The sequence below is a fragment of the Heterocephalus glaber genome, unplaced genomic scaffold (genome assembly GCF_053883595.1).
Source record: "Heterocephalus glaber isolate CG9 unplaced genomic scaffold, H.glaber_assembly_v1.0 deba00001472, whole genome shotgun sequence".
Classification (NCBI taxonomy): domain Eukaryota; kingdom Metazoa; phylum Chordata; class Mammalia; order Rodentia; family Bathyergidae; genus Heterocephalus; species Heterocephalus glaber.
The window spans coordinates 95127335-95154907 of record NW_028258315.1 but is presented as its reverse complement, the minus strand read 5'-3'; the positions used below and the strand labels follow the sequence as shown (position 1 = coordinate 95154907).

At 38.6% G+C, this 27573-nt stretch overlaps 1 protein-coding gene and 2 pseudogenes across 2 annotated transcripts in view; 2 read left to right on the top strand and 1 right to left on the bottom strand.

Moving 5' to 3' along the window:
• Fhit (fragile histidine triad diadenosine triphosphatase) overlaps positions 1 to 27573 on the top strand; it is a 1393700-nt gene that overhangs the window by 198914 nt on the left and 1167213 nt on the right. The window lies entirely within an intron of this gene.
• LOC147826494 (large ribosomal subunit protein uL10 pseudogene) overlaps positions 1 to 27573 on the top strand; it is a 407831-nt pseudogene that overhangs the window by 190309 nt on the left and 189949 nt on the right. The window lies entirely within an intron of this gene.
• Positions 6471 to 6539, bottom strand: LOC147826495 (U2 spliceosomal RNA; annotated as a pseudogene).

The following is a 27573-nucleotide window of genomic DNA, read 5'->3' as shown; positions in this document are numbered from 1 at the left end:
TAAAGGTGAAGAGCTGGGGAGAAACTGGCTCTGTGGAGCAAGCTTGGGCCAAGTAAATAGAAAAAGAGGGTAAGAGTGAAGGTAAAAGTACACGCTGCGTCTGGGAAACACAGCGTGGGCTATCATGGAAAAGTATGAAAGTACTGCTCCTCATGGCTGCCTTTCTTTGATATTGTCCAAATCTCGAGGAAGCCCTCAAGAACTTCTACATAGGGTCTGAGAGGTGGTGCTGGGATCCCACATTTTAGGCTGATGTCATGTTCTAGGCCATCCTAGTGAAAGCTTGCTGGAGTTCTCATGACAAGTCCATGTGCAGGGCTTTGGAAACTGTTCTGCGCATGTGTCCAGGATCTTGTAATTAATAGGTCCTACTTACTTCCCCAGCCAGCTTTTGCCATGCCCTAGTCCCCTATCTCATTACTATTGATGCATATAGAATGTTTTACTTGTATTTAACTATTAGTGTCTTTCAGAACACCTTGTAGGATATCATCCATTACTAACACTTTCTAAAATTGAATTGCAGTGTTGGCATTCCATCCAGTAGGTTTCACTCCTGTCAAGAACCTAAAAACATTTTCCAACCTAGTTCTAACATTGGATTGTTCAGGTATACCTGACCATTTTGCAGCATTTTGACTAGTCAAATATTTATTTACATTACTGTTTTCTTCCTCAGCTGAATCAAGGTCTTCAGTCTGAACTTCTCTATCTGTCATATCTTTCTAACTTCTTTGGCTTACATGATCCAAATCATCATAAGTAGCTGAATCATCTGACTCACTTTCAACTTCTCCCAAAGCTGTAAAAGCAGATTTTCATGCAACACTGTACTGAATTGGGCTAATTCTACAAGAAAAATAAAAAGAAAACATGTAATAAAAATTATAAATGCACAAAAATGTAACATGGTGCATAATGTCGGTAAAATTCACCCATTTACACTTTGACACATGTGCACACACCTTGCTATTTGTTGTACCAAGTGGTGAACACAAAGATTGCTTTCTATATTCCCCCAGCACAATTACTGAGGTGCACAGCCAGTTATTGTTATGCTAAAGTACATATTTTCATTAGAAAAATATGGTCAGGGTGTTTTTTACCCACCATAATGCCCCATGGGCTCCTCACTTTGTTCCAGGGCCTGTTCCAAGTTCTCTAAACATATCCTTCCTTTCATTCCTCACATGGGCTCTACGCAAATCATGTCTAGGCAAATCGCTGCATTTCACAGACAAGGAAGCTGAAATTTGGGGAGGTCAAGCCATTGTACCCCTAGCCTGCTCTGAAAAAGCTTTTTCTTGGGATGGGCTCAGGAATTAACCAACAGTTATTAGTCTGACTACTTCATCTACATATTGGTACTCCTTTTAGGAATGTTTGGTGTAGTTTTTAGAACTCTTTAGCACTAAGCTATTAAGAGATGTTTCACTATCAGTTACCATCATTATCACCATCATTATAATTATCATTCTTACTCTGCTCCTCCCCCTTGTCATATCATCCAGCTATTGACTATCTTTCATATGGTAAACCCAAAGGTGAACGTTTTAGTCCTAGTGAGTTTTCTTCTAATTCCTCTTAATTCAATGAAAAAAGATTTCTGATGTAGATAGGTGGTAGCCCATCTGTAACTCATCGCACACAATGATGGAGAAATAATTGGCTTAGGAATTTGACAGAGTTGAGTTTCCAATTATAGTTTTAAGCAAGTTGGGTAACATATATTAGCTTCATCTCTTCTTTCCCATGGGTCCAATGATTCCATCTCTAACTTTCTAGGGATAATGAAGAGAGACACCATATGCATACAGCAAATGGTCAGCTGTGTTGCAATCATAGTCACCGCTCAGGAAATGTTTGTTTGCTCTTCTTTTTTTCTTTGGTGTCTCTCATGTGGAAAGAAAATAAATTGTGAAATTGAATAGTACAATAAAAAAACCCTTATATATTTACTAGCTTACATTTCTCACTTACTCAACAATGTTTGAGGTATGTTCGGCTGCATAATGTGGCTTCCTCAGATTGTTTAATTTTCACAGCATCTCTGCAGTAGGCAACTGGTTGATTTTTCTGAATAGTAGGAATTGAGTTCTCTATCCTTTTCTATTTGCTGACCTACATGGACTTCATCACTGTATTTCTGGTTTTCAGACCAAGAAGAAACTCAGCAAGAGATTGGAGGAAGGTGTTTTCGGCTGGAGGTAGCTCGGTGGGAAACATGTGCCTAGCTTTCACAAGGTTCTGTGTCTGGCTCAGAGGGAAGGAGGGAGGGAGAGAGGGGGAGAGAGAGAGAGGATGAATAAGTGAGTTCAGGGTGTTAGTTGCTTTGGATCCCTCCCAAGGAGGCCACCTTGTTCAGGCTCTGTTCTTCTGTCCAAAGTGATAGCTGTTCTTGAGGTTGACCTCTCTACCTGATTTCCTCCTTCTTGGCTCTGATCTGCTCTTTTTCCTTCTGTCTTTAGATTGAGGGATGATAGTAGCTCGAGAGTATTGGATATTCCTTCTGCTACATAGGGATGTTCTATCCAAAGTTTTATAAACAGTCCCTTTATTAAACCCTCATCAAATTATTCTAATTTGAGTGGGCCATCTGTGTCCTGCTGGGATTCTGACTGATAGAGAAGAGGAGAAACTAGGGGACTTTTTTTTAAACTGTGTGTGCATTCCAAGCGCACGGTTTAATTGGTGTGGCTTGGCTGGATGCTAGTAGAGTTGATTAGGGAGTGAAAGACACTCAAGTCATTCTTGCCATCACCACTAGTAGATTCTGTTTTTATCAGTCTCAATTGATGTTAAGGGCTTTTGTTTCACTGTGGGGATTCTGTGCTCTAGTTCTTTCATTTGCATACTATTCAAGTGTCTCTAACACTAGATTTTGCACTCCTGTAGAGTAGGGACTCCTATTCATTTCTGTGCCTTCAACCCAAATACAGAACAAAGCTTAGTATGCATCCAGCATAGCAGTTATTTAACGGCCAATCTGCCCATCCCAATGATGAGAATAAACGAAAGTAAGTGCGCAAGTACACTGGGAGAGCGCATTGTGCTTCTTGATGTTAGCTTCTGTTAAAAGCCCCAAACAATACATTGTTGATGTGTTATATCTGTAAACATTACAGAAATTGAAAAGCCTGATTGCATTTCGTTTCTTTAGCATCTGCTCTTGGAGAAAAGTTGGATCCATGCCTGGATGGCATGGGCAATTATAACTTTTCAGTAAGATATACGGATCTGGTTTCAATTTGAAATAATAAAGAATATTTTTTTCTCTTCTGACTTTTTACTTATTAAAATTTGTTTCAAAATGTTCTAATTACCAGATATTGATGTTTCTTACTTTGAAAGAATGATAACAGATATCCTGGTTAATAGTTTTTTACCTTTTAATTAGTGATAAGCCCTGGAAAAGTCAGTGCTAGAGCAGACTCAGCTTTGGTTTTAAAGGACGTAAATATAATGTCATAGCAAAATGCATATTATGATTCAATATTCAAATTAACAGAATTTTAAAATAAAGGCTTTCATTCTTAGTGTTTTAATGCATTTAACTATCACAAAGATGAAAAACTAGTAGTGCATTCTCAATTCAGTGGCACTATTTTAAAGTCTTGTTATTGAAAGAATGGAAGTTTGGTCAATTTTTAAATTAGAATAACCTCTTAATCTTACAAAGGCATAACAGCGTGATGTTTCCCTTTAGACAGATTTTTTTTTTTCTTTACAGACTGCAAATGGCTTTCCTTGTACTGAATTTGCAGACAAAGATGTGGGTCCCCTGAGAGAGATGCTCTGTATAGACTGACATGGATTTCTCTTGAGAGACTTCATATAAAGTGAATTATTTATATAAAACTTAAAGACTTTCTGCCATGCTTTAGATTTTTTTATACCACTGCAGAATGCCACAAGCAGTTGCAACTGGGCTGTGTTTGATGAGAGGACTGCAGCAGAACCCTTCTGTGCAACATCCCTGATACAGTGGGCCTGGAGAGAGGGATTACAGCACAGGTGGGCTAGGGCCCCAGAGGACTTCAGGGACAACACAGGGCCCCTTTTAGAGCTCAGAAAGCCACTGAGGATTCCAGCCAAGCAACTATGGGAGACGGTCACAGAGCAGAGAACAGGAAGTGTGGGCATCTGAGCTGGTTTGGGGTTTATGATCCACTCCGTTGGACAGATATAGATTCTGGGAATTTTTGTTTTTTGTTTTTCCTGTTCCAGGGATCAAACTCAGGACCTTGCACTTGCGTGGCAGGTGCAGAGCCACTGAGATAAATCCCTGGTCCTCTGGGAAAAACTTTTAAAAAGCCATAATAAGCTTAGGAATACTTTCCATACACAATAAGCAGTTATGACTTAAAAACACTTTAAATTTTGTCATAAAAGTGAAGATTAAAATGCCTGAGGTTTTGGGGCCGCCCGGGGAGAAGTGTGGGAGATGTTGGTCAAAGAAACAAAGTTTTGACGAGAAAGACTAAGTTTTTGTGATCTATTGCATGGCATAGTGACTACAGTAAATAAAAATTATATTTCAGAATTGCTAAAAGAGTAGATTTTAAATGTTTCATCACAAAAAGAATGGTAACAGATATGTTCATTAGCCCAACTTAATAATTCTACATGGTACCCCCCAAAATATATAAAGTAACTTACTGCACCCCATTATATATGCAAGTTGTATTTTCCAACTTAAAACAACTAATTTTTGTAGTAATTATGGACTCATAGAAAAAACAGAAATATACACAGAGGTCCTGTATACCCTTCATGTAGCTTCCCCAGTGTTAATATTTTGCTTACCTTAGCAGAGTCTATGAAGTAGGAAGGAGGCTCTCACAAGACAGTGAATCAGTCTGCTGGTGCCTTACTCTTGGACTTCCAAATCTCTGGAACTAGGAGAAATAAATTTCTGCTGTTTATAAAGTTCCTAGTTTATGGTATTTTGTAAGGACTAGGTCACCCTGTCTTCATTATTCTTCAGGAGCTGCCCTTAGGACTTCTCCTCCACTCAGCCTTCTTCCTGCTCTAGCTCCCTGGCCTTCTTCCCACAGGTACTGATCTCAAAAGTGCTTCTTTAAAACCTTCTTCAAGGTAAATTTTGGTGAATGGGAATCTCAGGGAAGGAAACCTGCCTCGAGAGTTATTCTTGGGCCGGGGGAGGGGCAGGGATTTAGCTCAGTGGTTTTGCCACCAGCTGCGCAAGTGCAAAGACCCAAGTTCAATCCCTGGTACCAACCACCCCCCTAAACAACAACAACAGCAACAAAACAACAACAACAGTTGTTCTTGGGTTTTTAAGTGGCTTTTCCTAAATGGAATTGTCTATTATAAAGAGATCATGTTTTTTCCTACTTCTTCTAAAATTACAATGTCATTTTTCTCATGGCTATTCTAGATGATAATCATGTTTGCTTTCAAAATCTTTACTTTGGATAGTAACATTCTAGGATGTTAGCTTTTTCCTGTTTTTGAAATCCATAACCTGAGAACAATGGCTTAAAATCCTTTTAGATTTCTTGAGACCATCTGTTTTTATGAAGAGCCATCACCAACAAAGCCGGTTTTGTAGATTATTGTTTCAGAAAGTTTACTCAAGTCTGCAATCACATCTTTCGCAGTTGTTGTTAATATTTAGTGTCTGCCTGCTGAGTATATGGTTGCTGGTATTGTGTTCTCCATGTGGCACATAGTGTGAGTTTCTTTGCTTAATTTGGAGCTTAAGAAAAGAAACATGGTAGTGTCAGCACCATTATCTTCTTAAGCTTTTTTTCTTGGCCTCCAGCTGCTGCAATGTGCAAACAGTAGTTTGTACATTACTCAGTCATATACACCTCCCAGTACGAACTAGTTACTCGTTCATGTATCTCCTTATTTATTTCCCACAGTGCCTCTAAATTAGCAATGTAGAGATCTTCCATGCACTTAAAAGTCACCCCTCTGCTTGTTCACTTAAAATTTTCTCTACCTGAATTATGGTGAGCTGTGGAAGAAAATTATATAAGCTCATTGGATCTTTTTGAAAAAGTTGTTATACGTGTTATATATTTGACTTTATTCAGTAAATGTGTACCTAAAGACACCAGTAAATTGAATTTTTGTATGCCTAATAAAAATGTAAATGCTTTAGGAAAGCTTACTGTTCCAATGGAGTGTTTTTCCTTAAAGGTAAATGATAAATCTTTAATTCATGTTCAAAATCACACTTTTAACCATATCAGGTTCTTCCAGAAAAAAAATGTATGTTAAAGGGAGTCAGATTGATTCTCATATTTGTTTCTGAACTACACATAGCTAAAAATAGGGGATAAGAAGCTTGTTAATAAAAAATAGACTTTAATAAAATTAAGGATCTTTGTTTTGCACAGATTACTAAATACTCATTTGCTGATGTTGATTTCAAAGAAAATAATGTACTATTGGGAAACATTTAATAACAAAGTCAATCTTAACTCTACCAGTTTATTAAATATTCAAATGAGTATTATTACAAATAATTATTACACTTGATCTTAGCCAAAAGGCCGAGAAGTGATTTACAAATAATTATTAAAAAATACTTCCCTGATAATACAAGTACCTTTTAAAAATGGTTGTTTTTGAAAAAATATGTTTCTCTTCATCTAGAGTATATCCTTGGAAAATGATGGCTCACCTTACCGGTTAGTGTTTCATCTGAGGAGTCAGTTGTTCATGGTCTCTTCATAGGTTTTAAAATTGTAGAAGCGATCTTGAAAGTTGACTTTTAAAAAACATGGGCAGGGCTGAAGATTTAGCTCAGTGCTTCCTCTGCCTGCCTTGCAAGCTCAAGGTCCTGTGTTCCATCCCTGGTACCAAAAAAAAAAAAAAAAAGAAGAGGCAATGGTGCAATGTTGTTGTTTGATAGGAGCAATAAGTTCTGGTATTCTGTGTCACAACAGAGTGAATATAATTAACCATGATACATTATAAATTTCAAAATAGAAGAGAGGAATTTGCATGCACTCATCATAAAGAAATGTCAAATGTTTAAATATATAATATATGAGTCAGAACATTGCATTGCATTTCATAAATATGTATAAATATTGTGTGAATCAAAAAATTTACAAATTATGAAAAAATGTCAACATTTGATAATAGGACTTGTTCCTTAATCTTTTCTAGCCTGTTTCTTCATCATTAAATTGGATAAAGTAATATTTATCTCATAGTCATGTAAGTTTTAATTCAGATGAAATTATTCTATGGTCTTCATATTGATAGTGAAAAGCTGTTACTTATTTTTTTTTAAATTTATTTATTTATTTATTTCACGGTACTGGGAACCGAACTCAGGACCATGAACTTGCTAGGCAGGCACAGCGCCACCGAGTTACATCCCTAGCTCCTTTTAAATTTATTTTTAGTCAATACATAATTATGCTTATTCATGGAATACAGTATGATATTTGACACATGTGTATAAGGTGCAGTAATCGTACCATGGAAATAAGAATGCTATGTAAAACATTTGTCATTTTTTTTGTTGGGAATATTCAAAATCCTTTCTTCCAGCTATTTTGGAATATACAATAATTTACTGTTAACTGTACTCACTCTGCGGTGCTATAGAAAACTGGAACGCAATCTTGCTACCTAAATGTATTTTTGTACCTGATAACTAATGTTTCTGTATTCCCTCTTCTCAGTTTCTGGTAACCACTATTGTATTCTTTACTTCTACGAGACAACTTTTTTAGTTTCTACATGAATGTTATTTGTGCTTCTATGCCTGGCTTATTTCACTTTACATAACATCTTCCAGGCTCTGTTGTCCCAGATGATAGGATTTCATTTGTTTTTATGGCTGAATAATACTCCATCTCCGTCATGCCTATATTTCTTTGTCTGTTCATTCATCATTGGACACTTGGCCATTGTGAAGAGCACCGCAATAAGCATGGGAATGCAGATAGGTATTCCCCGTACTTTCCTTTCCTTTCCATATGTCTAGTAGTGGGATGACTGAATCATGGTGGTTCTGTTTTTAGTTTTTTGAGGAACTTCATTGTTTCCCATAATGGTTATGCTAATTTACAATCCTGGCAACAATATAGATTTCTCTTTTTTCACCTTCTTGTCAGAATTTGTTACTTTTTATCTCTTTTCTGGTGTTGTAGGCTATTATTTCTGATCACCTAGATATTTCTTCTGAAAATATAATTATGATAGTATTACTTTGCTTAGTAATTCCCAGGTTTTGAATCCCTTTTATCGATTTCTCTTTGGGTGTGTTTGCATTATGCTGCCAAGAAAGCAAGGTAGATTTGTTTTGTTTTGCTTCATGTTTAATCTACCTTTTTTCTTTTAGAAGAGAAAATTAAGACACAAATTAGCTAAGCTATTCATGCTAGGTCATGTATTTAGTAAGCAGAAGACTGAGGCTTAGAGAAGCCAGGTTCTCTGAATGCTGATCACTTCTAGCAGGGGCAAAAATTCAAATAATGTAGTACAAAGACCAAGCAGGTACTGCTAATGAGTGGTGGGAATCTTGTAGACTGAAGTAGATGCCTGTGATGACAGAAGTGTGTCACCATACCCAGGTCCATTCTGTTGCTGCCAAGAGGGATTTATGGCCCAGTGTGCTAAATCGGATTTTTTTAAAAAAGATAAGCTAGAAATTCAGATTTTTATGTAAAAAGATTGACACATACTAAAATGAAGCAAACAAAAAGACAGAAAATCTGGCTGTGAAGTGCTCTTCCTTGCTGGCATTGGGTTTGTTAGATGTGGAATTAAGGGGGTTCTAAGGTACATGAGGGTAGGTAGGGATTATGTCTCCTTTACTGCTGCATCCCCAAAGTCTAGGAAGGTGCCTGATACTTTATCATGTACTAGTGAATGGTGTTGGATAAAAAATAAGGAACAGCAACACTAGACCAGTGGGCCCCCACAAAATGCATCTGGGGCCCTGAATCAGCAAACAGGCTGGCAGTGTGTAGTTTGGTCTACTCTGTAATGTGGCAAAATACATTAAAAATATTTGGTCAATTAATACTTTCTGATATTGTTTTCCAAATAGAAATTTTAGGAGGGGTAAAATGAAGGTGAAAAGTATGTTTCTTGAATTACTGAAAAATATTAACTACACTAAACACACATATACCAAGCATGTGTTAATGAAGTTATCTTTCAGCGATTTCCATAATGAATACTGAGAACTTTCAGGAATAGTGGGGTAGGACAATTATCTTTTTCCAAGGGAGCATCAATTCAAATGTCCCCCCTTCTACTTAAGGAGGAATTTTAACTATTTAAAGTATGTTATGAGGTCTCTTTCTTCAAGGAGAGAAAAATGCCATGTGACCCTTTGGGTATTATTGATCATGTAAATGTAGGTATGTTGGTATTTATTCAAACACATAATTCTAAAATGTTTAAAAATACTGTAACTACTTTATAATGGACATCAAGGTTTTTCATAGTCCAGGTCTTCTCCTCATTATTTTCCTTTAAAGAATAAGATAGTAGCAATGATATTTAGGCTGAGTCTTCACAGCAATAATAAAAATCCCTAGTTAACACCAAGATCATAAATGTGGATGCTAGAAACCACTTGTCCTATTTGAGGTTGGATTTGAAGGGTGGAGATCTGTTTTAATGTAGTAATATACTTTACCCTTAGGATATTTCACCACCTTGTTTTTTGTTTTTTTGTTTTTCGGGGGGGTGTTTGTTTTGGTACTAGAGATCGAACTCAGGACTTTGTGCTTGCAAGGCAGGCACGGTACCACTGAGCTAAATCCCCGGCCCAAGCACCTTGTTGTAATTAAGATTAATAAACCGAGTAGCACACACCTAGTACCCCATCATCCACTAGGGTTTTGGGTAACCTGTTACAAGCAATGCAAAACAATTTACCTCCAGCCACCCATCTCACTCAGCCTTTAAATTCAGCTTTGCAATTAAGTAACTTGCCAACTTTGAATTAGGAATAAACAGCAACTCTAGTTCTGTAAGGCTTATAAGCGAGTCAGAAGTGGTGCTTGGAATGATTACATTCCTAAGCCCACAATTATCACAGTTCAGAACTAATTTTTATGGCTTAAATAAAACCAAAAGAATCTACACAAAGCACTTCATTTTCGGGGAAGGTTAAATTAAAATTAAACTGTTCACTAGAAAGTCATCCTCTTTAAAATGCATTTCCTGAGAACCACTTACTTGAGGAAGGAGTAGCTACTATAATTTTAATTTTTCAGTTATGAATCCTCTTACTCCTTACACTAGCTACAGAGAGACTGCTTGTGTTTATTTTTTTAAAGAGAGATATTTTAAAAATTATTCTTTGTCGCAGTTCTAGGTTTACAGATTTTACACATTTACACACTATGGTAATTCATTAAGCAAAGCAGGTAGCGTGAGAGTGGCAGAAATGGAAACAGGTATTCTAGAGAGACCTAAAGTAGGCTTTGAGCAATAGCCAGAGCAGCATGGTGGATTATCGTCATGTGTCTCCTGCAAAGAGTCCAAGTACTTCTGCAGCTGCTTTGAGCATTCCACACAACATCCCGGTCAGGGTCTGGAGACACAAAGAGGCCAAAGGGGCAGTTGCCACTGCAGCAACTGTGCTTTTGCTGCATGCAGAGCTGAGAAGAGGGAGAGGTAATTCTCTCTCTCCAGCTTTGGCAGCTCAAGTATGTTGTGGTGGAGGAAATTTCATTGGAGATTCCTGTTAACTTTCATCTGGTAGGAGCCTAACAAGTTATCATGTTGACCTTCAAGGGAGCAGATGTATTAAACTATTTTTCCAAGGGCTCTACCTGGAATAAATGACAGCTTTAAAAAAAGAAAAAATGGGCTGGGGATTTAGCTCAGTGGTTCTGCCACCTGCCTCACAAGCACCAGGACCTGAGTTCAATCTCTGGTACCAAAAAAAAGAAAAAATGTTTTAGCTCTAAACATTTAAAACTCTAGAGTTCTTGGAGTCTCTTGCAAGACTGGAAAATCCGACAACCCTGTCCCATCGTTATTCCTTCATGCAGTTAGCTGGAGCTGAGTGGAGTTGTGCAGTTTAGAAGGGGTGTTCTGCATTTGACACCCACTCCCCCAAACACACACCCCTGGATTTACCCACTGTCTTTCTCACCTGTCTGGCACCAAGGTACAGTTTGTAATCCCTATTGTGTCAGCTTGCTAGGATAACTGGAAGAAGATCAAAAATGTATTTCACAGTATCACACACAATATATCTAAACTCTCGTCACTTCAGCAAGTAATTAATGTTTGAAAACTATTAGTGAGATATTGTTTACATTGTTTTGGGTTGTAAGTCTCTGAAATGTAGTGTCTGTCTGATGCTCACAGCACTTCTCAACTCAGACTAGTTACATTTTAGTGCCCACCGGACACAGGTGGCACAGACAGCCTTGGTGTACGTCCGAAGCCCAGCAGACAGAGGGAGAAGAAGCAGAGGTGCGGTTCCTGCAGGGCCCAGGTGTAAGTCAAGAGTTCCCAGGCCCTGGTTCAGACTTCTCTCACAAACCAGTGCTATGAGTCTTGAGATGTGCAAAGAGAGTTTGGAATGAATTATTTATTCCTTTTTTTTGGATACAGCTGCGCAATGTTTGGTAAGCCAAAGAGTTAGTATAATATTAGTACTTCTCTCCTGCTTTTAGTGCAGTTTTAGAGTTTTAATGGAGAGTTAGGATATGATTTCACAGGAGTGTGTTGTGTCTCCCAGGGTGGTTAGTATTCCCTTGCCAGCCTGAGATGAGATCATAAGTCCAAATCAGTTAACTTCTAGAATTGGGGATAACAAGTGAATCCACAAAGAAAGAAGCATTGTTGAGAATATGAGAACTTCACTGAAGAAGCAACTCACAATGCAGCAAAGCATGCAATAAAGGTGCTGAAGTCATTTCAGGAGTGCCCAAGTAGCTGGGATCCAGAATGGAAGCTTGTTCACAGTGCTAGGAAAGGCGATTTGTAATACCCAGAGACAAAGTCTAAAGGCAATCAATTATGTATGGCCTGTTATTACTTTGTGAAAACTGGTCCTGATTTGTTTTATTATTTGACAGTGTTTTTACGGGAAAATAAGGTTTTCTTTGCAACCATTTTTCACTGGTATAGATGCAGATAAACTGAACTGTTCTAGCGAGTGTGTATTTCTAGCTAGTCCACCAATTTGAATTTCAGATTGTGATGATATGGTCATAAAAATTTGCCCTAGGTACCTTTTCGGCTGCTGGTAGCCTAAAAGCGTTTTTTAATGCTGCATGATGGGACTTAATGACTTTTGCGTGTGGGTTGCGTTGTTCTATCAGGAAAATGAATCCATTTGGATTCTTTTCCTATGCTGGAAGCCTTCTGAGTTTCCTTTATGGAAATGCCAGGAAGTGCTGTTTAAACATGTGCTCTGCACTTCTGTTGCTCCACAGTCTCCTGTTGTTACATTATTCTTTAGAGAGCACCCAGGTACTTGAGGTATATTTCTAATGTAGAAAAGAATCCTACCCCTCATGCTTTCATTCAATACAGACAAAGTCACTCCAAATGGAAGGTAAGGCATATGGAGGTTCTGGCAGACACCAGAGTAGGTCTTGAGAAATTGGTCATGGCCACAGTTTGATGCACTTCCTACTTGTCCTACTAAGTGGAGCTTTTCTTTGCCTGTCCCTGTGGTTAGCTGCCTTTCCTGTGGCTGACAGTGTGGGTAGGACTGTTTAATCTTGACAGAGAGAGACAGGCTTGGCCATTAACAGGCTCCCAAATGGTCCTGAGGTGCAGTCTTCATGAAGAGAGCAGTCGCCATTTATTTATTTAGCTAATTCAGATCTCTTAAAATGATAAATTAAAAAAAATTAAGGTCTAACACACATACAGCACCAATTAGTTTCAACTGTACTTGAGTTTCATTTAAAATGGAATTACACAGCATGTTGTCTCTTCTGTCTAGTTTTTTTCAACCAGCTTATTTGTGAGATGCATTTATGTACTGGGGATGCCAGTAGTTGATTTTTTTTCTTCCCTTGGAGTATTTCATTGCACAATTGTACCACATTTTTATTAACTTGTGTTCCTGTTGATGAATATTTGGATTGTTTCCAGTGTTATTAAAATTCTATTTTGGTCAATTCTACCATGCTCAGGACATTAAAGAAGCAGCATTTAGTGAGGGCCCTGGGACACAGAGGACTCTATAATGATGGAAACCTTTATCCTGTCTCCTGTAGGCTCGTATTCTAGGCTCAGTGCATTATACAATTGCTTGTTCCTTTACTGCATCCTTCCTTCTTTTCTTACTAATAATTATCATAATAGTTATTATTTCCTGAATATGTATCATGTATCAGGCACTAGCACTACTTTGTATTATGTGTAATGTCTGATTTAATTCTCACCAACATGTTGGGGAGGATTATTACAGTTTTTACATGAAGAAGCTAACACTTTAGTAAGTTCAGTGGACTCCCTAAGATCATCATGATGATGCCACTCTGAAGATTCAAACCTAGTTCGTCTGCCTAGCACTGTGTTCTTAATCACAGCATATACTGACAAAGACAGGGTAGTAGAATCTGTAAGGAGACAACATCTTTTTGAGTGGAACACAATTTTATCCATTCTTTCATCTCATGCCCCAAACCAGCTGTCACTTTAAAAGGTCAGAACCCATCATTTGCTGGCTTTAAACCTTCAGTGATTCTCCTTGTCATTAATATAAAATTCTAAATTCAATCCCTGTCTCCAGGGCTCCACCTGACCTTCTCCTGCCTCCCTCCCTGGCCTCAGTCCCCATCCTCAGTGCCCTGCTATCTGTGATCGTTGGCTGCTCTTGAACCAGTTGGACTTATTCCTAGCCAGACCTGGGCCTTTGCATTTGCCATTTCTTATAGGCAGAATGCTCTTCTTACCATCTTTATCTTTCAGCTCAAATATAACCCTGCCACAGAGTCCTCTGAGCACCCATTAGGGAGAAGGACGCCTCTCTCTACTACGTCGCCTTACTTTGTTTCCTTCCCACCAGGTACTACTCCCAAACTTACTTTGTTCACTTAGAGTGTTACTTGTTTATTACCTGACTTGCTCAGTTGTCATGCTCACTGAGGTGCTCAGGTTCCAGAAAAGTGCCAGACCCTTAGTTGAATTAGCAAAGAAATGGATAAATGTACATTTCCAGAGATCTCTGTGACTCTGTAGTATAGGTATGTATACTGTGAGTATATGTATGTATCCATATTTTAACTTGCAAACAGATCTTATCTAAATATGTGACTTTACTTGTTGGTAGGGTGGCCCAGTCTTTGTATAATAAAATGAAAGAGGGAGGGAAGCTGGGCACATTATTAATTTTATGTGAGAAAGATGCTTGCAATCATAGGAATTGACTTCTGGTAATGAAGCAATTTCCCAGATGCCAGAACCAAGCATATGATCCTGGAAAGTGGTTCTTTTCTTGTTGTCATTGTTTATTGCTCATTGTAAAATACTAGAATGGGGAAATTGTCTCATGTCCAGTCCTGAGTATAGCATGGAACACAAATGATAAAAATTAACACATATTTTTATACTGGAATTTCAAAATAAAAAATGTCACAAAAAAAGCGTATCCAGATGCTCTTTAATCATTTCCACTGGATGCTAACATGATGAACTTTATTCATCAGTGATCCTTTATTTTGCTCCCTGCGTGAGGTTAACACAGATACCTGTAGTAAGCTGCTCCTTATCTTCTCATAAATAACAAGCTGCCTCTTTGCCATTTTTAAGGCTGCAGGGTAATTTTTGTAAATTCACATTCACCATTCTTTTAGCTGTTGATGAATTTGGTAGGACATTTTAAATTTAATTGTCTTTAGATCATGAATATGGATTAAAATTCCTGGTGCCCAAGCAAACTTGGTCAAAGGGACTAGGAGCTTATTGTCCCTGGAAGATCACTTGCCAGGCACCTTAGGGTATGCACAAGTATTGTGAAATTGATGGACAGTCTGGAGATTTTGTGGTCTGTGGAGGAAAGAAAAAAGCCAAGTTAGGAAAAAGGTACCTGGGCAGTTCAGCCTAGGAGTGGTAAAGGATTGCATTTCTCTGCTAGTCTAGGCAGAATTTCTTTTTTTTTTTTTTTTTTCTGCTTTTTTTTTTTGGTACCTGGGTTCTAACTCGGGTCCTTGCACTTATGCAGCAGGCGACAAAACTGCTGAGCTAAATCCCCGGCTAGGCAGAATTTCTTATATTGCATCCCTTGCCTCCGATTCAAGTCTGCACATTCATCTTTTCCCACCGTTTTCCACCCTTCTATTCATGCTTCCACCTCTCAGCAGTGCACAAATGCAAACCTCTATTTACTACCTCTGAGTAATATTAATCCCAGTGTCCAGGGATAATGCATTGCTTATTAAACACTACAGCAATAACCATTCGATGATAATTCAAAGGGAAACAAAGAGTTGAAAAGCACTCCTCAGTAAAAGATGGTCAGAATTTACCAAAAGTAGAACTTTCCTGGATAATAGTGGGGAGGGTTATGGGCCCCACTGCTGATGTGCTTTGTGCTCTTCAGAGGGTTGCCATACGTCCATAAACTGAGAAAAATAACAGTACTACCTCCTCTAGTGGTTGTGAAGACCTTCCACAGAGGGTCTTGTATGTAGTTTGTCTGATTAAATTCTTCAAAATAAGATTTCTTCCAAGAAAGGTGTCATCTGCATGAGTCCCCCTGTTGTTTCTTTGTAGCAAACACAGGAAAGACACTTTCAAATACAAATGGTTTCTCTAGCACTGCTGGTAGATCTTAAAACCAGTCTCTATATAGTTACCTTATTGTCTTAAAATCAAGAAACTCATGCCCATTTGAAGTAAATTTTCACAAATATCAGAGTCATAATTATATTCTAAACAATGTGTTGAAGTTAAGATTCTCAAGGTTCTCTTCGGTATACTGTTTCAAAAGGAACAGCCTTCTTGCCAGAAGTATGTGTAGAACTAGGAGAATTAAAATGCACAGTGCTAAGGGAGCTCTTTGAGCTCCCCATTCACCTTAACAAGGTTGAACATTCCTGAACAGGCCTAGACATTCCCAGCCCCTCCCCTGTCACTGCCCCTTCATGCATATAGGTCACTTGCTGGAGGATTCTTTTGCCTTTGTGCTGCTGATCAAGTGCTCCCTGGAATATCACCTACTGTAGAGAGCCTCTTGTCCCCCAGATGTGTTTAATGCTTGGTTCTGTGTTCCCATTGCACCTAGAATGTCTCCATTTTACTTTGTCCTTTTATATATTAATTACCTATAATTATTTGTTCAGTATCTATCTTCTCCACAGGTTGATAGCCCTTCAGGATAGAGATGCTTTTGTTCACCACTGTACTGCGCAGTTCTCAGCACACATTAGGTGCTCTGTTGGACAAACACAGCAAATCTCATGGTTTTCTGTAAGAATTTATTTTCATGTTACATACAACTAAATGACCAGAATATTAGATTACATTGTTCTCTTATATTATAACAATTCTCATCTACCATTTTTATAGTTTGCCTTTTGTACTGTTAAGGTGATTATCTATTGCATTTACAGATTAAAATTTAATATCATTTCAACCAAAAACCTCTTGATTTTTAAAGAAGCCACTGTTTTATACATTGGTACAATAGTACAAGATGACATTCTTTCTCTTTCTAAGATGCTTTCAGTTCTTCAAAGTGTATCACACACTTTCATAGATAAATTCTGGGAATAAGTATTATAGTAAAGGTAGTGATTTTTCAATCCCTGTGGAAAAGAAAGCTGCACCTAATGTTTGAATTCTAGAGTTATACTCAGATATCATAAATCCATAATGACAGAGGACACATACCTCAACACTCAGACTCAGGTGGTTTGAAGAAAACTTGCAGGGGCCTCATTTCAATCTTCCTTGTCTCTTTGAAGAATTGTACCTCCTGGAAAGCCTTTGGTCTTTGATTACTTCTAACCTAAACTGTGGATTTATTGATAAGGCTCTGTAAAAGGATTTTAGTTTTATGCTTTTATTTAGGCTTTTGCAATAGCTTTGAGAGTCTACTGAATTTCAAGGAAATTTATATCAAGTCCTATCCCAACTTAACTCACTTCTTACTACTCACATATAGTCTAGTTCCTCTAATATTTTACTTATATGTCATCTGAGATGTCAGTCACTTAGTTTCATGCTGGCAACAAAATGATGAATGGAACCTAGCCATTATTCTCAAGGAGCTCATGGTCTATGGAACGAACCAGCAGTGTACACTTACAGAGTGTAAGGTATATACAGTTCACTTTGGGAGACATAAAATGAACCAGAAGTATAAGAAGTAAGTACCTAAAGAGAACTAAAAACACCGTGGGGCACATAGCAATGATGTAAAAAATAGCAGCTGCCATTCCTATTGCCTGATGAGATTTCTGACTTGTGTACTTAACTGTATAGTTTGAGATCCAGAGCTCATGTGTACAGTTCAGGGAGTTTGTTAGTTATCTGTTTGTCACTGTGACAAAATATGTGAGAACAACAATTTAAAGGAGGAAAAGTTTATATTGGTTCATAGTTTTGGAGGTTTCAGTCCATGGTCACCTGTTCCATTGCTACTAGACCTGTGGCATGACAAAAATGTCATGGTGGAAGGGCATGACAGAGGAAAGCTGCCCACTTCATGGCAGCCAGGAAATAAAATGAGGAGGAAAAGTGTCAGAGAGGAACGAGCCAGGAACAAGGTATAATGCTCAAGGTCATACCTCTGTGAACCATTCCTTTCAACTACGCCCTTCCTCCTAAGTTTTCATTACCTTCCAGTAATACCATCAGTGTTTGAACTCGTCAGTGAATAAATCCACCAATGAACTAGGAGCCTTCATGATCTGATCACATTCTGAATGCCTCACCTCTGAACAGATGAACTCTTGGGGAGACATTTTAGATCTAAATCATAGAAGTAGGTTGGCTTTCTGAGACACGAAACAAAGGCTGTCCATAATAAATAGAAGACTTTGTGGTCAGTTATGGAAGAAAAGACATTTCGGGCCAGGGATTTAGCTCAGTGGTTTCGCTGCCTGCTGCGCAAGCGCAAGGACCCGAGTTTGATCCCCAGTACCAAAAAAAAAAAATAGATATGGAAGAAAAGACATTTTAGTATAAAGGAAGAATCTATGCAAGGGACGAGCAGTAGAAAAAAACAGAACACATTTAGGAAATAGCAAAGAGGATTGTTAATAGTTGTATGGTAAGAAGAGGGAGAGGAGTGAAAAGTAGTGGGAAATAAGATTGGAGGTCCCCAGCTGCCCGTATCCATGAGCTTGGATTATGTTCTGTGGTGATGGGCTGTATAGAGTGAGTTTGTGCAGGGAGTCATTGATGAATATGGACTTTAGAAAGCAAACTCTCAGTTTTCATCTTTGCCCGAATATTAGGATCTATTAGTACCAATGTCTGCTCTTCTATATGTATATTGGATGCTGATTATGAATCACTCCAGGGATTCTACCTGCATAAACGTTTATCATTCTATGTCCAAATGATGGTTTTCCCTCTTTGACAAACTTTGGTTTTCAAACTGTAAGATCAGCTCCAGTAAGGAATACATTTACACACACATTCACACTCTCACATATTCACTTCCTGAAATGATAGCCAGTCTCACTGCTATATGAAGTATATCGTACTATTTTATATTCAATTTTGTTTTAATTTTTAAAAAGGTTTTGCCACAATTTTCTGAATTTATTTCATGACCTACAGTTGGGTTATGTCCTTTAGTTTGGACTATACATTTTCAAATGAAGGGGTGGTATCATATTAATTCCTGTACATACCAGTTCCTTAGCACATTTCTTTCATATAGTAGACTATCATTAGGGCTTACATATCAGATTTATGAAGTTTAACCAGAGCTCCAAATATTCTTGATGTCATATGAGAGTATATTTCACTTCCTAAGTATTGGATGGCAGATTATTAAGATGCATATACAAAATTTCAAACATTTGGGTGAGTTTATTTCATGGATGAAGGAAAAAAAATAAAAATAATGATGCACCTGCTTGGTATTTAATGTCAAAGTTTCAGAAGAAAATTGGCAGAATGACTTCCAATTACATCACAGTGAAATGTTGAGCTGCCTTACATTATGTCTTAGTTACTTTTTGGTCCACACAATACCTGACACCTGTAATTTTAAGGAGGAGAGGTGTATTTTGGCTCACATTTTTCAATCCATAGTTCTCTGGCTCCTGGCATGGTGGAAAAGTCTGTCAGAGAAAAGCTGTTCATGCCATGGTGGCCAGGAAGCAGAGAAGGAGGAGCCAGGGAGGGAGACCCACTCTGAAGGCACATTCCCAGTGATTTGTGTCTCCTGACCAGGTACCTCTCCTAACAGTAATCAGCTTTAGCACCCTCATGGTCCAATTTTCTTCCAAAAGCTCTACCTATGAGCTCATAAGGCCTTTGAGGGATGTTCTTTATACCAACCGTAACACACGCTTTAAGCTTTGCTTTGTGAATTAGGTATGTATCATTTTATGATGTTAAATCTGTTAATTTTTTTTTTTTTTTACAAAACTGGCATTGTATGCATAATACTAAGGGCTGGTATGCTAAAATGAAAACCTAATTTGACTTCTGAGAAGGTGTCTTAGTTACTTTTCTCATTGCTAAAACAAAATACCTGACACCTGAAGTTAAAGAAGGAAAGGCTTATTGTAGCTCACAGTTTATAAAGGTTTCAGTTCATAGTCAGCTGGCTCCAAGGCAGGGGGGCATGACAGAGGGCATCAAAGAGGAGAAACAGTCCATGGCAAAGTGGGGCAGGCAGAAGGCAGCAAAGCAGTGAAGTAGCAGCAGAAGCAGCAACAAGTAGCGAGGCAAAAACCTCTCCCTTTTATACCTTCCATGCTACCTGTCTTTTGGGTGTGCCACCCAACCCAGGATGGCCTTCCCATTCTCCACATCCAGAACTATACTTAACCAATCAGTGGACTGATTTAGGAATCACGCGGTCTTAATCCCAACACCACACATTTACTCCCAGCATTGCACTCCCCAGATCCAGCCACCTCTGAAAAGCCCTACTTATGCCACATGATGCTTTGGGGGACCACCTAGACACAAGCCATAATAGTATTCCTTTCCCTAGTATTTACTTTCCCTACAGTATCAAGGATATCCAGGGACACAAACTTCTGAACTGTCGATCTGGGTTAGATGGAAGATGCTGGGGAAGAAATACCCTTTTGTGGCATTTTCTACTATCTGAAGTTGATCATATTCATTAGCTTGAAGCTGTATTTTTGTCTTTATCACTAAAGATATGAATTTGTAAAAAATTATATCTGTTATCCTCAGTTTCATTACTGTTGTGAGTCTTTCTAGGGTGTCATTTCTTCCCTTGCATGCTTAAAAAATAAATGAAAACAGGTCTGAAGAGACATATTATTTGTCTTCTCCCTGTTAAATCAACAAGATTACTGGGCCAGGGATGCAGCTCAGTGACGCCGTGTCTGCCAGGCAAGCACAAGGTCCTGAGTTCGATCCCCTGTATCGGGGGGAGGCGGGAGATTACTGTATGATTCTCAGTCAATTTTGGTTCTGGTCTGTATATATATAGATGTTAGATTTTTGCACAAGGCCAGACATCAGAAAATTTGGGTTTTTGTCTTCATTGTAAAAGTGTGAGACTTTCCGTAAGTTTCAGTTGCATACTTACAGAAGTTAATTATATCTTCTCTGAGTCTTGCAAATTTGCACAGATCAAATAAGTTACTGTAAATGAGAAAACTTTTTTTTTTTTTGTTACCAGGGATTGAACTCGGGACTGTGTGCTTGTGAGGCAGGTGGCGGAACCGCTGAGTTAAATCCCTGGCCCAAGAAGACTTTTTATTGCAGAATTTTCCCCTGGCGATAAGAAGAATTCAGAGGTTACATTGGGACCTCAGGAGGAAAACTACTGTTAAAGATGTGGGGACATGTGTTATTAGTGAGAGCTTCAGGACTGGTGAAACTTTATCTCACACTTGTGTTTCTCAAGCAGTGCATTGGGTAGTCTGTGCCACACTCTAGCCATTGTACTTGGCTGGTTTCTGCTGCTTCCATGGTCACAGTGACTGCTGACACTGTTGTTGCTAGTAGCTGAAGACTGTCACACTGACTGTCCTGCTCTCTGATGCCAGCCTCTCGCCTCCATCCAAGCTTTCCCTTTTCCCATTGATGCCTGAGGTGCACTAGATGCCTCATATGTCACAGGGGCAAGTCTAAATGGCCACAGGTGGACAATGTTCTTCTCCCTCTCCTTTGTTCCCCTAGACATGTTGTCCAAAGATGCTTGGATATATATGGCTATTCTCAGATGATTGAAGGAGCTCTGCCAGTCATTTGTCCTTGGTAACAGTGGCAGTCAGCTCAGAAATGCACCCTAATAAGGAAGTCCCCTTGTCCTAGAAAGTACTGGAGATAGGCTAGTGACGTGACACCATTGGCAAGTGAGTCCCTCAGAGGAAAGGACAAGCATGAGCAATGGAAACAAATGCAGGAGCCACTGAAGTAGCCTGTGTTGTGAGGGGGTTAGCATGGCCTCCTATTTCCCTAACTAGGTGTGTGCTATATAATGCATCGGCATTCATTTTTGACAGTCAGCAACCACTCAAAATAATTGAAATTCAGAATTAGAAAAAGGCATAGAGTCAGGAAAAGTCCTAGGTTACTTTTCTAGTAAAGTACTTTTTCTGTAAAGTACTAAAAGTATTTTACTAGTAGCTGCAGTTTTTATTGAACAGGCACCATCAGGTTTTTACCCCCCTCCCATGTCACGCTAACGTATCTAGAGGAGGGAAGTATTCAGCGTAGATGCCCCTTTTCTCCCATTCTTTCCTGAGCTGTACCCAGCAGATGAGAGGTAGTGGTCTGATACTGGGTATTCAGACCTGAATCCACTGTCCAGGAATTACGAGTAGGCAGAGAGGCAGTTTTCATTTCCTTTGACAACTTCCCACAGTAAGAGAGTGGGAGGGTACAGTGATTGATGAGCTAAATTAGACAGAAAGTGGCTCAAATCAAATTCTAGGTGATTGCTCCTGCCTCTCGACTCACTGCACTTATTTTCTATTCCACTCATTTAGCAAATGATCACAGTCTGCCTTGTGACATTTCTTATATTTTTGCTTCATTCTTCATCTTTTTACACCTTTCCCTCTTCTTTCTCTGGTTCTATCAGTTACTCCTTAAGGACAGAAATGCTGTTTCTGTGTTTTTTTATCTTTCTTATGCTGAAAGTGTAACTGAGAAAAGGCACAATAATTCCATGTCATTTGATTGATAGTTGTTGCTTGGGGTAGGACATTTTCTAAAGAATATTTGCTGAATTTATCTTGCCTTGAAAAGGTAGAACATATGGGGTAAAGAGCACACTCAGTATGTTTTAGCTTAAATATGCAGCCTTGGAGTAAATACATTTGAGGTAACCTTATTCTGCATCTTTTGCTTTTTTTTTTGATACTGGGGATTGAACTCGGGACCTTGACCTTACAAGGCAGGTGCCGGAACCACTGAGCTAAATCCCCGGCCCTGAGATAACCTTGTTCTGGTCAGCATAGCTCAATCAGAGAAATGACTTAACTTTTTGTAACAGTGAAACTCGGGCTCTACACAGGTTACAAATTGAGTCACATAAAATCGTCAATATTTGAGCTACAAGTATGGTAATGTCATGTGGCTCAGTCTAATAAGATAGATGAGTCAATCATTATTTGTTTCCCTGATTAAGTTTGAGATGGGAACTGAACCGATGGGAAGCAGCCCTACTTCTGCTCTATCAGCTTGCGGGAAAGGTGCAGACCCTGGGACAAGGGAAGTGTCATCAAGGAGCGGTCAGTGATTTCTGCCATGAGTTGGCTCCTCTGTGGGTGGCATGGCCTTACTGTTTCCATGGTGCCCTCGGACACTTCAGTGTCACCTAAGCAGAAGTCATGACAGGGGCCCAGAAGGGCCAAGATCACCCATTCACTGCCAACCCTATCTTCCCTGAAGACCTGCCTGAGGGAGCCACTTGGCAGTCAAGTGGCTCGTTCCATATACTCCTTCCTTTGCCTTTTTGTTTGATACAGTTATACTCAATAAAATAGCTCCATGTCTCCCTTCTCTTTATTAAACCTTGGGTTTTGAGTGCTTAGGCTTGTCTACTAATGTGTAAGGGTTAGGAAAGACTTGCGTTAGCCATTTTTCCACCTGTTTCGGTGGTTAACACATCATTATCTTCTGGATTCCCCTGGAGGAACGCAGGTTCACCAGCCAGCAACATGGTGATGGGCTGGGTCACCTTGGCCTTGTTTTCTGTGGGAACAAAGAGGAGCCTGACTTCTGGTTGGAGAAGAGAGACTGGAAGGACAGGTGGAAGAGAAGGAGAATTTGTCATTGGGAATAGAAGCCAGAGGAGTCTGGAAGAGCAAGACTAGGAGCTGAAGTAATTGGGGAAAAGAAAAATTTGGTATGTATTTTCACCAGTAGATAAAGCAAGAAATATTTTTTAGAACCTGGTGGAAAGCACTCCATGGAGAACATGCCTATAATGCCAGCACTGAGGAAGGCTGAGGTAGGAAGGTCAGAAGTTAGAGCCCAGTCTGCGCAACTTAGTGAGAACCTGTCTCAAAGTACAGTAGTTAGTAAGTAAGTAAGTAAGGATGGGGGTGTAGCTCTGTGGCAGAGTGCCCTGGGTTTCATTTCCAGTACTACAAAAACAACAAAAATCAGCCTGCTCTGTATTCTGTCATTACTAAAACCATGATCAGAGAGAGTCAGAAAAGCATTATAAATGGAAAGAGATGTTTGGTTCAATGTGTTTAACACTCTGTACAAACTCTAGTTGTAGATCTAAGAAAAAGCCAAAGTAAAATTATTAAGAAAAATTAAAGTGTGTATCAACATTGCAGTACCTCCCTTCCCATTATAGTACCTGTGGACAGAAGTGCTCTGCTTTGGACTTTTTATTCATTTGTTCTCTGAATGAAACTACTACTCTGTTGTGTACATAATCTCATTTATTTCTTGTAACAGCTATGAGAGGAAAAGGGCACATCCACTTTATAAAGGACAAAATGAACCTCATAGGGGTGAAAGAAAGCTCTCTTGTAATCATTCAGGCTGCAAAGAATCTGTAGAGTTGGGATTTTAGCCCAAACGTATCTGATTCTAGAGCCAGTGCTTTTTCTACTATGCCCTACCTTGTTTTTCTCTACTGGGGGCAACTTTCAAAAGGAGAAGAAGGTTGGTGAAATCTCTGAAGAGAAAAAGGCCCAGTACAGGCTGCTGGGCCTTCTATAGGATGCCAGCTTGGATTTCCCTAAGAGTGGAAATGCAGAATTTGAAAGGACATTTTAACAAGATTCCCAGAGGATGCAAAATCTGCAAATTCACTTCAGAATCAAAATCAGCATTTTAACATGACACCCAGGTGATTTGTAGCCACATTTAAGTTGTAGAACCACTGCCTTATCTACCCCAAATCTGCATCTCTCTCTTTCCTATGTTTGAAATCTTTTAAGGACATGGCTTAAGGAAGGCAGATTGTCTAGCTATTAACAGACATCTTTGAACAGCAGACATTACGTTTTCCCCTCTCTCTTTTCCCTTAACACCCCCAGTCGCTTCTCTTTCTAGTCTTTTTCACTTGCCACTATGGCAACAATGTTAGAAAAGAATGAAAGAGAAAGCTTAAAATTAAGGACTAGGAATTTCTGACAAGTATCATGAGCCAGCATTGCACTTCCTTCCAAAACTGTGCTTAGTGGTACGGCAAACAATGTCTCCCGTACCAGAGGATGCTAGCAGTCCTGACTGTTCAGCACACTCTTTTGAAATTACTATTATACCAACTGAAATTATTTTGGAAGCTGAACAATTTGCTTGATATTCAATTCAGACAACAGCTCTGTAGGTTTTATTTCTATTTCTCACACCTGTACACTCAAGCATCTTAAGAGTGGTTGAGCATAAGTATAAAATTCCACCGTTAAGGACAAATTTGAGAGAAACCTCCATTGATACAACCTTAGAGTGACCCATTTTGGCCAGAGTCCCAAATCCACCAAGCTGTAAGAGATACTCCTTTTCACCATACGGGTTTCCCTCTATCTCTGAGAAGTATGCCACTGGCTTCTGCTTAGAGCAACAGTGAAAATGAGCACACACAAGTTTGTTTTTTTCATTTTCCCCATGTATGATTATGAATGATTTGTGAACCAGAGAGAAGACAAAAATTCTTCTAAGTGGGTTTTCCCTGTGGTCTCAACAGTAATTTAATGAATGTGACATGGGAGTCAACAGGAATCCCATACACCCATCTCAGACTGGCATGTTGATGGTGAACAACATATCCAGTTTATTCGCTGCACAGCTTACTTTCAAACATGCCAGTATGTAAATGCTAAGGCAGGAGTTAATAAAAGAAATCCTTCTTAATAGAAATTCTGGTTACTTTTAATGGAAAAAAGGCATTCAGTTTGTACTCAATTTTTCAGTTAATTGTGGATCTAACAATGAAATGTTCATTTTCTATACCTGCCTCCAGGGTAAAAGAAAATGTTAGGAAGGGGAGAAATAATGAGATTTAGGCTCTAAAAAAATCTGGGGACCCAAGTGATATATACCCAGGTGTGGGATGAGGAATATTTGTTTTGCCTGTCACATTTTCACTCATCAAATCGTAGTCCTCCTTTAGGACTCATTAAGAAAACTTTTTCTTCACAGAAGCAGTAATCAAACAGCCATGAATACCACAGATAAAAGAGAATAGATCACAGAACTGCTTCTTTATTACATGGCATTATGCTTCACTGACTTTTATAGAGATACCAGCTAAATAATATAAATAATAATATCTTTGATCCATGTTTGTGGTGGTGAGCTTGCATTGGGTCATTTCAAAATATGTTCAGAAAGACATATTCTGAATGAGGCATTTCACTTCAGATGTCTTATGGAGATATTTGGTTAAATTAATGAATAATTAAAAACTATTATATAGATAGAGTTGATTTCATTTCAGAAAAGTCTTAATCTGACATTAGTGTTGGTAATAATTTGAATATGTGTAAGTCTTTCAGCCTGAGGTGTGTAATATATTTCAGACAGGCCAAATTGAGTGCTTTATAACAAGTTTTAAGCTACAGGGGAGTTGTGAAAACAATTTAGGGATTTGTGATCAACATTATTTTAGAGAAACAAAATAGGAAAAAATAGAAAATATAGTGGGGGTATATATTTTATGTGTATGTATACATTGCCATATGATAGATAGATACCATATTTTATACAACATGTCGTATGAAAAAAGAGTTTGAAAACCACTGATGAATTTTGGCATGGTCAAACTGTGTTATCAGCCATGATTGGCACACTGAAAATTCTACTTTAAATAATCAACAACTTGTCATTAAAAAAACCCCTTCTCATTTATTTTGGGGATTTTGAGTGGCTGTATTTCTCTTGAAATGGCTATATTTCTTTTGAAATCTGTTCCTGCTGGAGACAGTGATTAGTTGTGAACGAGGAAAATAAAGCTGCACTTCAAAGTTCGCAATATATTGGCAGTGCATATTTGTAGGGAAGGGGGTATTTCATATTTAAAAAAATAATGATTCTGACATGTTCATACCTCATCGGTTTTCAGTTACTATTACTCACCTTAAATTTCACCTTAATACCTCTGTTTGACATTAGATGCCTCTCCAGAGAAGAAGAAAATCATTCAGAAATTAGGTGCATAAAGGTTATTAAACTAACATTTAAAATTCTGGTCCTGCACATTTTACTTTACTCCCCTAATTAAATGCTGTGAGTGTAAATATCTGATCCTCAGAATGTGCAGATGGTTGAATCTATGTCCACTTGAAGGACAAAAAGGTGCTGAGGAATTTTTTTTTTTATTGTAGTCTTGCTCCTAGAAATATTACTCATAGCTACCATCAGCAATGATTGTATTAAGCCAAAGTTTAAGACAGAATTTTAAAATCATAAAACACATCCTTCTATCGAACCATTATAATTTGCTCCATCCCCAAGTAAACTAAGCATTTTTGAGGAAAAGGTTAAAATCTAACTTTGGAACTTAAACAATGGAGATAAGTTAGTTGATACAACTGGTAAATTTAGATCCTCCTGCCTTTGGCATCTTGTAAGTTGAAGTGAGAAATTAAAACTGGAATAAATTCTGCCTCAAACATGCAATGTATTCCTAGTGCAACTGCGTCATTTCGATTTGCTGCTAGAGTTTTGTTGTTCAGTCTGAAGTTGATCATTCTTGTTGATATGCTTAGTTGCTACATACCAAGGACTCTCAATCGCAGGTCAAACTCAGTCTTACTAAACTGGACTTAGCAGTAAAGGACATTTATTGACTTATGTACCTGAAAAGTTTTAGAGTTTTGGCTTCACTCTTGGTTGGGCAGGCCTTCTTTTTTGTGATGATTACCGCATTGAAATTTCCAGTCTACCAGTTTACCAACCCAGCAGAATTTCTTCTTCCAGTAGTTGTTTCACAATTCAAGTGTTGATTCTCAGTGGAATACCTGGTATCACATGGTTATTTCCTTGGTTTGCCACATCTGG